The 12,688-nt window shown below is 41.8% G+C and overlaps 6 non-coding genes across 6 annotated transcripts; all 6 read left to right on the top strand.

Moving 5' to 3' along the window:
• The first annotated feature begins 1,931 nt into the window (after positions 1–1,931).
• Positions 1,932–2,003, top strand: TRNAP-UGG (transfer RNA proline (anticodon UGG)). The gene has a single exon. It is a non-coding gene; the product is annotated as a tRNA-Pro (tRNA).
• Positions 2,004–2,275: 272 nt separating this feature from the next.
• TRNAV-CAC (transfer RNA valine (anticodon CAC)) lies at positions 2,276–2,348 on the top strand. The gene has a single exon. It is a non-coding gene; the product is annotated as a tRNA-Val (tRNA).
• Positions 2,349–6,728: 4,380 nt separating this feature from the next.
• Positions 6,729–6,800, top strand: TRNAP-UGG (transfer RNA proline (anticodon UGG)). Its single transcript has one exon. It is a non-coding gene; the product is annotated as a tRNA-Pro (tRNA).
• A 272-nt stretch (positions 6,801–7,072) lies between these two features.
• Positions 7,073–7,145, top strand: TRNAV-CAC (transfer RNA valine (anticodon CAC)). Its single transcript has one exon. It is a non-coding gene; the product is annotated as a tRNA-Val (tRNA).
• A 4,379-nt stretch (positions 7,146–11,524) lies between these two features.
• Positions 11,525–11,596, top strand: TRNAP-UGG (transfer RNA proline (anticodon UGG)). The gene has a single exon. It is a non-coding gene; the product is annotated as a tRNA-Pro (tRNA).
• Positions 11,597–11,868: 272 nt separating this feature from the next.
• TRNAV-CAC (transfer RNA valine (anticodon CAC)) lies at positions 11,869–11,941 on the top strand. Its single transcript has one exon. It is a non-coding gene; the product is annotated as a tRNA-Val (tRNA).
• The last annotated feature ends 747 nt before the right edge of the window (positions 11,942–12,688 follow it).

Here is a 12,688-nt window from a genome sequence, read left to right as displayed (position 1 = left end):
ATTGTCCAAGCCCTGAAGATTATTTCATGCAATCTCGTTCCAAGAAAGGGAATTCTCTCAAAACACTAAAGTAATCGGCGTGTGGATGTATCTGTTGGTTCTCAGACCTTGCTTTCAAAAGAGCCCTGCAATCGGTTCGCTGCTCACCTAGAACAAGCATTAACATGAAGAATTGTTGGCACCAACAGGAATCTTATTTTAGTGGAGTGTTTCTGGCTTTGAGTGCAGAGGCCCTCGGCTCAATTCCAAGATGATCCTTCTCAAGGTGATGATACAAATGCATTGTCACCTTTACGTTTAATTTCAGAATCATTTATTTCCAGTTGGTGGTGTAAGAATGTTTGCAACAGTATGGCGATTTTTCCTAGCCATGCATGAATGAAAGCATATCACTCGCCTTTAGGTGTTTTTCTAATACATTGATATTTGCATCTTCCTTCCTAGCCTGCATGTTTGACTATCTTACAGGAAGCATGTAATAAGTATCACATCAGGGCCCTTCTTCTACTCAATTCACAACTGTTCTATCACAACATAGATAAGAAAGCTGCATCTGCTTTTGTTGTGTAGTGGTAATCAGGTTTACCTGACGTGTGAAAGCCCCATGCTTTGAAAGTACACAGTAACAAAGAAACCGATGACTTTTATAAAAAGGTGCCATGTGTGTCTCTTACTTTGCACAAAAAGTGCCAGAGATGACTTCATTTGCAGTCACTTGAAAAGTAGGGATTCTCCAATAAATGGTAAATGGTTGAAACAAATCTGAAGAAATGCATGACATACCTGTGTGTGTGTGTGTGTACGCATGTATGTATATATAGGGAGAGAGAGAGCGTCAATATAAACAGACTTTATTTCAATCAAGCTGTCTTTTCTATCCTTCAGGAGCAGAATGTTCTGATCATCAGCGCTCCAGAATGTAGTGTTTTCTTGGCAAGCATCACATATTGTGATGTGTTAGCTAAAAGTTCCATATCCTACAGACTGATATATTCCTCTGTACTTGCACCTTGGGGATTCATCAAAACCTGGCATAATAAGCAGCTTTCTACTGCCACAGACTGGACAGCGAAACAATTTAAAATATCCCAGAAAAAGCAAATAAGCATGCTTAATCAGAGCTTTCTGGACAGGAAGGACATTTGAGCAAGTGAGGAATAAGCACTGCTTTTGTTAATTTGCATAGGCAGAATAGAGACTTCTGGGAAAAGGCCGAAATTACAGACACAGAAAATGGCTGCATCTATAGAGAACGCTAAGAAGTGTTGGCAGCTTTTCCTCTGACCCTGGCCACTTTTACAAGCAATCCTATGATAGTCAGCAGGACCCACCCTAAAAAGGAAGGGGCATCCACTTGGACCCTTTCCACCTTTTCTAAGTCTCGCCTCATCGAGCCTGATCGAGCACTGATTGAGCAGATAAGCACATGTAATTCTCATTTCAGAAAGGTATTGGTTAGCTTGCTGCTAGCAGCTCAGTTATGTTATGATGTTAGAGGCTATGCAAGGAATGCTTTAGTCCAGCGATATGCAATTTTTATTGCGCCTTGCATTCAGCAGGAAGATCTTTAGCTTGAATCTGTGGCCTAGGTATTCACCTTGGTATTTCTATTGGCACAAAGTGAAGGAGTATTTGAGAGAAAATGCACAATGTGTTTCTTATGTTGTTATGAACAACTTGTTACTCTTTCTCATTAAGCTTCAGCCACTGCAGAAATATATAAATAAGGGCTGACTTCCTGTAAGACGTGTCCAAAGCTGGGACGAAATAAAAGGAGACACTTGTAAATGATAGTGCTATCGTTTGAGAAAGGGTAAGTTGAGACTGACTTTCATGCGTATTCACAGACCAAGCATCATAAAGATACCAGCATGATCTTCATTGCGGGCTTAGAGCCGGTATTGGCTTTTGAGAGGTAAGAGGATTTTGAGGGCTCGTTGGTCTAGGGGTATGATTCTCGCTTTGGGTGCGAGAGGTCCCGGGTTCAAATCCCGGACGAGCCCTTTTCTTGGTACTCTTTTCAAGTTGTTTTGAAGTTTGCGTTTCAAAGCCAACATCAATTTTTTCTTTGCAGTAGTGGATAATTCTTTGCTAGAGTCTCATGCTTCAGCCCTGCCCAGTCTGAGCTAATACCAAACATCCGGTCTTGCATGGCATGTACGAGCGTTCAGCTAGGGATGTCGGGCAGGTTGCATGAATTAAATCTAAAGCCAGAGGCCCATGGAATAGCCAGTTCGGAGCAGTTTCATTACAGAAAAATCAACTGTAGGTATCTGTTTCTGTAGTGTAGTGGTTATCACGTTCGCCTCACACGCGAAAGGTCCCCGGTTCGAAACCGGGCAGAAACAGTTGTTATATTGTGTTGGCTACAATGTTGATAGGTGCCGTTTTGCCATGGAATTGTCCAAGCCCTGAAGATTATTTCATGCAATCTCGTTCCAAGAAAGGGAATTCTCTCAAAACACTAAAGTAATCGGCGTGTGGATGTATCTGTTGGTTCTCAGACCTTGCTTTCAAAAGAGCCCTGCAATCGGTTCGCTGCTCACCTAGAACAAGCATTAACATGAAGAATTGTTGGCACCAACAGGAATCCTATTTTAGTGGAGTGTTTCTGGCTTTGAGTGCAGAGGCCCTCGGCTCAATTCCAAGATGATCCTTCTCAAGGTGATGATACAAATGCATTGTCACCTTTACGTTTAATGTCAGAATCATTTATTTCCAGTTGGTGGTGTAAGAATGTTTGCAACAGTATGGCGATTTTTCCTAGCCATGCATGAATGAAAGCATATCACTCGCCTTTAGGTGTTTTTCTAATACATTGATATTTGCATCTTCCTTCCTAGCCTGCATGTTTGACTATCTTACAGGAAGCATGTAATAAGTATCACATCAGGGCCCTTCTTCTACTCAATTCACAACTGTTCTATCACGACATAGATAAGAAAGCTGCATCTGCTTTTGTTGTGTAGTGGTAATCAGGTTTACCTGACGTGTGAAAGCCCCATGCTTTGAAAGTACACAGTAACAAAGAAACCGATGACTTTTATAAAAAGGTGCCATGTGTGTCTCTTACTTTGCACAAAAAGTGCCAGAGATGACTTCATTTGCAGTCACTTGAAAAGTAGGGATTCTCCAATAAATGGTAAATGGTTGAAACAAATCTGAAGAAATGCATGACATACCTGTGTGTGTGTGTGTACGCATGTATGTATATATAGGGAGAGAGAGAGCGTCAATATAAACAGACTTTATTTCAATCAAGCTGTCTTTTCTATCCTTCAGGAGCAGAATGTTCTGATCATCAGCGCTCCAGAATGTAGTGTTTTCTTGGCAAGCATCACATATTGTGATGTGTTAGCTAAAAGTTCCATATCCTACAGACTGATATATTCCTCTGTACTTGCACCTTGGGGATTCATCAAAACCTGGCATGATAAGCAGCTTTCTACTGCTCACAGACTGGACAGCGAAACAATTTAAAATATCCCAGAAAAAGAAAATAAGCATGCTTAATCAGAGCTTTCTGGACAGGAAGGACATTTGAGCAAGTGAGGAATAAGCACTGCTTTTGTTAATTTGCATAGGCAGAATAGAGACTTCTGGGAAAAGGCCGAAATTACAGACACAGAAAATAACTGCATCTATAGAGAACGCTAAGAAGTGTTGGCAGCTTTTCCTCTGACCCTGGCCACTTTTACAAGCAATCCTATGATAGTCAGCAGGACCCACCCTAAAAAGGAAGGGGCATCCACTTGGACCCTTTCCACCTTTTCTAAGTCTCGCCTGATCGAGCCTGATTGAGCACTGATTGAGCAGATAAGCACATGTAATTCTCATTTCAGAAAGGTATTGGTTAGCTTGCTGCTAGCAGCTCAGTTATGTTATGATGTTAGAGGCTATGCAAGGAATGCTTTAGTCCAGCGATATGCAGTTTTTATTGCGCCTTGCATTCAGCAGGAAGATCTTTAGCTTGAATCTGTGGCCTAGGTATTCACCTTGGTATTTCTATTGGCACAAAGTGAAGGAGTATTTGAGAGAAAATGCACAATGTGTTTCTTATGTTGTTATGAACAACTTGTTACTCTTTCTCATTAAGCTTCAGCCACTGCAGAAATATATAAATAAGGGCTGACTTCCTGTAAGACGTGTCCAAAGCTGGGACGAAATAAAAGGAGACACTTGTAAATGATAGTGCTATCGTTTGAGAAAGGGTAAGTTGAGACTGACTTTCATGCGTATTCACAGACCAAGCATCATAAAGATACCAGCATGATCTTCATTGCGGGCTTAGAGCCGGTATTGGCTTTTGAGAGGTAAGAGGATTTTGAGGGCTCGTTGGTCTAGGGGTATGATTCTCGCTTTGGGTGCGAGAGGTCCCGGGTTCAAATCGCGGATGAGCCCTTTTCTTGGTACTCTTTTCAAGTTGTTTTGAAGTTTGCGTTTCAAAGCCAACATCAATTTTTTCTTTGCAGTAGTGGATAATTCTTTGCTAGAGTCTCATGCTTCAGCCCTGCCCAGTCTGAGCTAATACCAAACATCTGGTCTTGCATGGCATGTACGAGCGTTCAGCTAGGGATGTCGGGCAGGTTGCATGAATTAAATCTAAAGCCAGAGGCCCATGGAATAGCCAGTTCGGAGCAGTTTCATTACAGAAAAATCAACTGTAGGTATCTGATTCTGTAGTGTAGTGGTTATCACGTTCGCCTCACACGCGAAAGGTCCCTGGTTCGAAACCGGGCAGAAACAGTTGTTATATTGTGTTGGCTACAATGTTGATAGGTGCCGTTTTGCCATGGAATTGTCCAAGCCCTGAAGATTATTTCATGCAATCTCGTTCCAAGAAAGGGAATTCTCTCAAAACACTAAAGTAATCGGCGTGTGGATGTATCTGTTGGTTCTCAGACCTTGCTTTCAAAAGAGCCCTGCAATCGGTTCGCTGCTCACCTAGAACAAGCATTAACATGAAGAATTGTTGGCACCAACAGGAATCTTATTTTAGTGGAGTGTTTCTGGCTTTGAGTGCAGAGGCCCTCGGCTCAATTCCAAGATGATCCTTCTCAAGGTGATGATACAAATGCATTGTCACCTTTACGTTTAATTTCAGAATCATTTATTTCCAGTTGGTGGTGTAAGAATGTTTGCAACAGTATGGCGATTTTTCCTAGCCATGCATGAATGAAAGCATATCACTCGCCTTTAGGTGTTTTTCTAATACATTGATATTTGCATCTTCCTTCCTAGCCTGCATGTTTGACTATCTTACAGGAAGCATGTAATAAGTATCACATCAGGGCCCTTCTTCTACTCAATTCACAACTGTTCTATCACAACATAGATAAGAAAGCTGCATCTGCTTTTGTTGTGTAGTGGTAATCAGGTTTACCTGACGTGTGAAAGCCCCATGCTTTGAAAGTACACAGTAACAAAGAAACCGATGACTTTTATAAAAAGGTGCCATGTGTGTCTCTTACTTTGCACAAAAAGTGCCAGAGATGACTTCATTTGCAGTCACTTGAAAAGTAGGGATTCTCCAATAAATGGTAAATGGTTGAAACAAATCTGAAGAAATGCATGACATACCTGTGTGTGTGTGTGTGTACGCATGTATGTATATATAGGGAGAGAGAGAGCGTCAATATAAACAGACTTTATTTCAATCAAGCTGTCTTTTCTATCCTTCATGAGCAGAATGTTCTGATCATCAGCGCTCCAGAATGTAGTGTTTTCTTGGCAAGCATCACATATTGTGATGTGTTAGCTAAAAGTTCCATATCCTACAGACTGATATATTCCTCTGTACTTGCACCTTGGGGATTCATCAAAACCTGGCATAATAAGCAGCTTTCTACTGCCACAGACTGGACAGCGAAACAATTTAAAATATCCCAGAAAAAGCAAATAAGCATGCTTAATCAGAGCTTTCTGGACAGGAAGGACATTTGAGCAAGTGAGGAATAAGCACTGCTTTTGTTAATTTGCATAGGCAGAATAGAGACTTCTGGGAAAAGGCCGAAATTACAGACACAGAAAATGGCTGCATCTATAGAGAACGCTAAGAAGTGTTGGCAGCTTTTCCTCTGACCCTGGCCACTTTTACAAGCAATCCTATGATAGTCAGCAGGACCCACCCTAAAAAGGAAGGGGCATCCACTTGGACCCTTTCCACCTTTTCTAAGTCTCGCCTCATCGAGCCTGATCGAGCACTGATTGAGCAGATAAGCACATGTAATTCTCATTTCAGAAAGGTATTGGTTAGCTTGCTGCTAGCAGCTCAGTTATGTTATGATGTTAGAGGCTATGCAAGGAATGCTTTAGTCCAGCGATATGCAGTTTTTATTGCGCCTTGCATTCAGCAGGAAGATCTTTAGCTTGAATCTGTGGCCTAGGTATTCACCTTGGTATTTCTATTGGCACAAAGTGAAGGAGTATTTGAGAGAAAATGCACAATGTGTTTCTTATGTTGTTATGAACAACTTGTTACTCTTTCTCATTAAGCTTCAGCCACTGCAGAAATATATAAATAAGGGCTGACTTCCTGTAAGACGTGTCCAAAGCTGGGACGAAATAAAAGGAGACACTTGTAAATGATAGTGCTATCGTTTGAGAAAGGGTAAGTTGAGACTGACTTTCATGCGTATTCACAGACCAAGCATCATAAAGATACCAGCATGATCTTCATTGCGGGCTTAGAGCCGGTATTGGCTTTTGAGAGGTAAGAGGATTTTGAGGGCTCGTTGGTCTAGGGGTATGATTCTCGCTTTGGGTGCGAGAGGTCCCGGGTTCAAATCCCGGACGAGCCCTTTTCTTGGTACTCTTTTCAAGTTGTTTTGAAGTTTGCGTTTCAAAGCCAACATCAATTTTTTCTTTGCAGTAGTGGATAATTCTTTGCTAGAGTCTCATGCTTCAGCCCTGCCCAGTCTGAGCTAATACCAAACATCCGGTCTTGCATGGCATGTACGAGCGTTCAGCTAGGGATGTCGGGCAGGTTGCATGAATTAAATCTAAAGCCAGAGGCCCATGGAATAGCCAGTTCGGAGCAGTTTCATTACAGAAAAATCAACTGTAGGTATCTGTTTCTGTAGTGTAGTGGTTATCACGTTCGCCTCACACGCGAAAGGTCCCCGGTTCGAAACCGGGCAGAAACAGTTGTTATATTGTGTTGGCTACAATGTTGATAGGTGCCGTTTTGCCATGGAATTGTCCAAGCCCTGAAGATTATTTCATGCAATCTCGTTCCAAGAAAGGGAATTCTCTCAAAACACTAAAGTAATCGGCGTGTGGATGTATCTGTTGGTTCTCAGACCTTGCTTTCAAAAGAGCCCTGCAATCGGTTCGCTGCTCACCTAGAACAAGCATTAACATGAAGAATTGTTGGCACCAACAGGAATCCTATTTTAGTGGAGTGTTTCTGGCTTTGAGTGCAGAGGCCCTCGGCTCAATTCCAAGATGATCCTTCTCAAGGTGATGATACAAATGCATTGTCACCTTTACGTTTAATGTCAGAATCATTTATTTCCAGTTGGTGGTGTAAGAATGTTTGCAACAGTATGGCGATTTTTCCTAGCCATGCATGAATGAAAGCATATCACTCGCCTTTAGGTGTTTTTCTAATACATTGATATTTGCATCTTCCTTCCTAGCCTGCATGTTTGACTATCTTACAGGAAGCATGTAATAAGTATCACATCAGGGCCCTTCTTCTACTCAATTCACAACTGTTCTATCACGACATAGATAAGAAAGCTGCATCTGCTTTTGTTGTGTAGTGGTAATCAGGTTTACCTGACGTGTGAAAGCCCCATGCTTTGAAAGTACACAGTAACAAAGAAACCGATGACTTTTATAAAAAGGTGCCATGTGTGTCTCTTACTTTGCACAAAAAGTGCCAGAGATGACTTCATTTGCAGTCACTTGAAAAGTAGGGATTCTCCAATAAATGGTAAATGGTTGAAACAAATCTGAAGAAATGCATGACATACCTGTGTGTGTGTGTGTACGCATGTATGTATATATAGGGAGAGAGAGAGCGTCAATATAAACAGACTTTATTTCAATCAAGCTGTCTTTTCTATCCTTCAGGAGCAGAATGTTCTGATCATCAGCGCTCCAGAATGTAGTGTTTTCTTGGCAAGCATCACATATTGTGATGTGTTAGCTAAAAGTTCCATATCCTACAGACTGATATATTCCTCTGTACTTGCACCTTGGGGATTCATCAAAACCTGGCATAATAAGCAGCTTTCTACTGCTCACAGACTGGACAGCGAAACAATTTAAAATATCCCAGAAAAAGAAAATAAGCATGCTTAATCAGAGCTTTCTGGACAGGAAGGACATTTGAGCAAGTGAGGAATAAGCACTGCTTTTGTTAATTTGCATAGGCAGAATAGAGACTTCTGGGAAAAGGCCGAAATTACAGACACAGAAAATAACTGCATCTATAGAGAACGCTAAGAAGTGTTGGCAGCTTTTCCTCTGACCCTGGCCACTTTTACAAGCAATCCTATGATAGTCAGCAGGACCCACCCTAAAAAGGAAGGGGCATCCACTTGGACCCTTTCCACCTTTTCTAAGTCTCGCCTGATCGAGCCGATTGAGCACTGATTGAGCAGATAAGCACATGTAATTCTCATTTCAGAAAGGTATTGGTTAGCTTGCTGCTAGCAGCTCAGTTATGTTATGATGTTAGAGGCTATGCAAGGAATGCTTTAGTCCAGCGATATGCAGTTTTTATTGCGCCTTGCATTCAGCAGGAAGATCTTTAGCTTGAATCTGTGGCCTAGGTATTCACCTTGGTATTTCTATTGGCACAAAGTGAAGGAGTATTTGAGAGAAAATGCACAATGTGTTTCTTATGTTGTTATGAACAACTTGTTACTCTTTCTCATTAAGCTTCAGCCACTGCAGAAATATATAAATAAGGGCTGACTTCCTGTAAGACGTGTCCAAAGCTGGGACAAAATAAAAGGAGACACTTGTAAATGATAGTGCTATCGTTTGAGAAAGGGTAAGTTGAGACTGACTTTCATGCGTATTCACAGACCAAGCATCATAAAGATACCAGCATGATCTTCATTGCGGGCTTAGAGCCGGTATTGGCTTTTGAGAGGTAAGAGGATTTTGAGGGCTCGTTGGTCTAGGGGTATGATTCTCGCTTTGGGTGCGAGAGGTCCCGGGTTCAAATCGCGGACGAGCCCTTTTCTTGGTACTCTTTTCAAGTTGTTTTGAAGTTTGCGTTTCAAAGCCAACATCAATTTTTTCTTTGCAGTAGTGGATAATTCTTTGCTAGAGTCTCATGCTTCAGCCCTGCCCAGTCTGAGCTAATACCAAACATCTGGTCTTGCATGGCATGTACGAGCGTTCAGCTAGGGATGTCGGGCAGGTTGCATGAATTAAATCTAAAGCCAGAGGCCCATGGAATAGCCAGTTCGGAGCAGTTTCATTGCAGAAAAATCAACTGTAGGTATCTGATTCTGTAGTGTAGTGGTTATCACGTTCGCCTCACACGCGAAAGGTCCCTGGTTCGAAACCGGGCAGAAACAGTTGTTATATTGTGTTGGCTACAATGTTGATAGGTGCCGTTTTGCCATGGAATTGTCCAAGCCCTGAAGATTATTTCATGCAATCTCGTTCCAAGAAAGGGAATTCTCTCAAAACACTAAAGTAATCGGCGTGTGGATGTATCTGTTGGTTCTCAGACCTTGCTTTCAAAAGAGCCCTGCAATCGGTTCGCTGCTCACCTAGAACAAGCATTAACATGAAGAATTGTTGGCACCAACAGGAATCTTATTTTAGTGGAGTGTTTCTGGCTTTGAGTGCAGAGGCCCTCGGCTCAATTCCAAGATGATCCTTCTCAAGGTGATGATACAAATGCATTGTCACCTTTACGTTTAATTTCAGAATCATTTATTTCCAGTTGGTGGTGTAAGAATGTTTGCAACAGTATGGCGATTTTTCCTAGCCATGCATGAATGAAAGCATATCACTCGCCTTTAGGTGTTTTTCTAATACATTGATATTTGCATCTTCCTTCCTAGCCTGCATGTTTGACTATCTTACAGGAAGCATGTAATAAGTATCACATCAGGGCCCTTCTTCTACTCAATTCACAACTGTTCTATCACAACATAGATAAGAAAGCTGCATCTGCTTTTGTTGTGTAGTGGTAATCAGGTTTACCTGACGTGTGAAAGCCCCATGCTTTGAAAGTACACAGTAACAAAGAAACCGATGACTTTTATAAAAAGGTGCCATGTGTGTCTCTTACTTTGCACAAAAAGTGCCAGAGATGACTTCATTTGCAGTCACTTGAAAAGTAGGGATTCTCCAATAAATGGTAAATGGTTGAAACAAATCTGAAGAAATGCATGACATACCTGTGTGTGTGTGTGTGTACGCATGTATGTATATATAGGGAGAGAGAGAGCGTCAATATAAACAGACTTTATTTCAATCAAGCTGTCTTTTCTATCCTTCAGGAGCAGAATGTTCTGATCATCAGCGCTCCAGAATGTAGTGTTTTCTTGGCAAGCATCACATATTGTGATGTGTTAGCTAAAAGTTCCATATCCTACAGACTGATATATTCCTCTGTACTTGCACCTTGGGGATTCATCAAAACCTGGCATAATAAGCAGCTTTCTACTGCCACAGACTGGACAGCGAAACAATTTAAAATATCCCAGAAAAAGCAAATAAGCATGCTTAATCAGAGCTTTCTGGACAGGAAGGACATTTGAGCAAGTGAGGAATAAGCACTGCTTTTGTTAATTTGCATAGGCAGAATAGAGACTTCTGGGAAAAGGCCGAAATTACAGACACAGAAAATGGCTGCATCTATAGAGAACGCTAAGAAGTGTTGGCAGCTTTTCCTCTGACCCTGGCCACTTTTACAAGCAATCCTATGATAGTCAGCAGGACCCACCCTAAAAAGGAAGGGGCATCCACTTGGACCCTTTCCACCTTTTCTAAGTCTCGCCTCATCGAGCCTGATCGAGCACTGATTGAGCAGATAAGCACATGTAATTCTCATTTCAGAAAGGTATTGGTTAGCTTGCTGCTAGCAGCTCAGTTATGTTATGATGTTAGAGGCTATGCAAGGAATGCTTTAGTCCAGCGATATGCAGTTTTTATTGCGCCTTGCATTCAGCAGGAAGATCTTTAGCTTGAATCTGTGGCCTAGGTATTCACCTTGGTATTTCTATTGGCACAAAGTGAAGGAGTATTTGAGAGAAAATGCACAATGTGTTTCTTATGTTGTTATGAACAACTTGTTACTCTTTCTCATTAAGCTTCAGCCACTGCAGAAATATATAAATAAGGGCTGACTTCCTGTAAGACGTGTCCAAAGCTGGGACGAAATAAAAGGAGACACTTGTAAATGATAGTGCTATCGTTTGAGAAAGGGTAAGTTGAGACTGACTTTCATGCGTATTCACAGACCAAGCATCATAAAGATACCAGCATGATCTTCATTGCGGGCTTAGAGCCGGTATTGGCTTTTGAGAGGTAAGAGGGTTTTGAGGGCTCGTTGGTCTAGGGGTATGATTCTCGCTTTGGGTGCGAGAGGTCCCGGGTTCAAATCCCGGACGAGCCCTTTTCTTGGTACTCTTTTCAAGTTGTTTTGAAGTTTGCGTTTCAAAGCCAACATCAATTTTTTCTTTGCAGTAGTGGATAATTCTTTGCTAGAGTCTCATGCTTCAGCCCTGCCCAGTCTGAGCTAATACCAAACATCCGGTCTTGCATGGCATGTACGAGCGTTCAGCTAGGGATGTCGGGCAGGTTGCATGAATTAAATCTAAAGCCAGAGGCCCATGGAATAGCCAGTTCGGAGCAGTTTCATTACAGAAAAATCAACTGTAGGTATCTGTTTCTGTAGTGTAGTGGTTATCACGTTCGCCTCACACGCGAAAGGTCCCCGGTTCGAAACCGGGCAGAAACAGTTGTTATATTGTGTTGGCTACAATGTTGATAGGTGCCGTTTTGCCATGGAATTGTCCAAGCCCTGAAGATTATTTCATGCAATCTCGTTCCAAGAAAGGGAATTCTCTCAAAACACTAAAGTAATCGGCGTGTGGATGTATCTGTTGGTTCTCAGACCTTGCTTTCAAAAGAGCCCTGCAATCGGTTCGCTGCTCACCTAGAACAAGCATTAACATGAAGAATTGTTGGCACCAACAGGAATCCTATTTTAGTGGAGTGTTTCTGGCTTTGAGTGCAGAGGCCCTCGGCTCAATTCCAAGATGATCCTTCTCAAGGTGATGATACAAATGCATTGTCACCTTTACGTTTAATGTCAGAATCATTTATTTCCAGTTGGTGGTGTAAGAATGTTTGCAACAGTATGGCGATTTTTCCTAGCCATGCATGAATGAAAGCATATCACTCGCCTTTAGGTGTTTTTCTAATACATTGATATTTGCATCTTCCTTCCTAGCCTGCATGTTTGACTATCTTACAGGAAGCATGTAATAAGTATCACATCAGGGCCCTTCTTCTACTCAATTCACAACTGTTCTATCACGACATAGATAAGAAAGCTGCATCTGCTTTTGTTGTGTAGTGGTAATCAGGTTTACCTGACGTGTGAAAGCCCCATGCTTTGAAAGTACACAGTAACAAAGAAACCGATGACTTTTATAAAAAGGTGCCATGTGTGTCTCTTACTTTGCACAAAAAGTGCCAGAGA

Source organism: Triturus cristatus, chromosome 8, assembly GCF_964204655.1.
Source record: "Triturus cristatus chromosome 8, aTriCri1.1, whole genome shotgun sequence".
In the NCBI taxonomy this organism is placed as follows: domain Eukaryota; kingdom Metazoa; phylum Chordata; class Amphibia; order Caudata; family Salamandridae; genus Triturus; species Triturus cristatus.
This window is presented reverse-complemented; position numbering and strand designations above follow the sequence as displayed.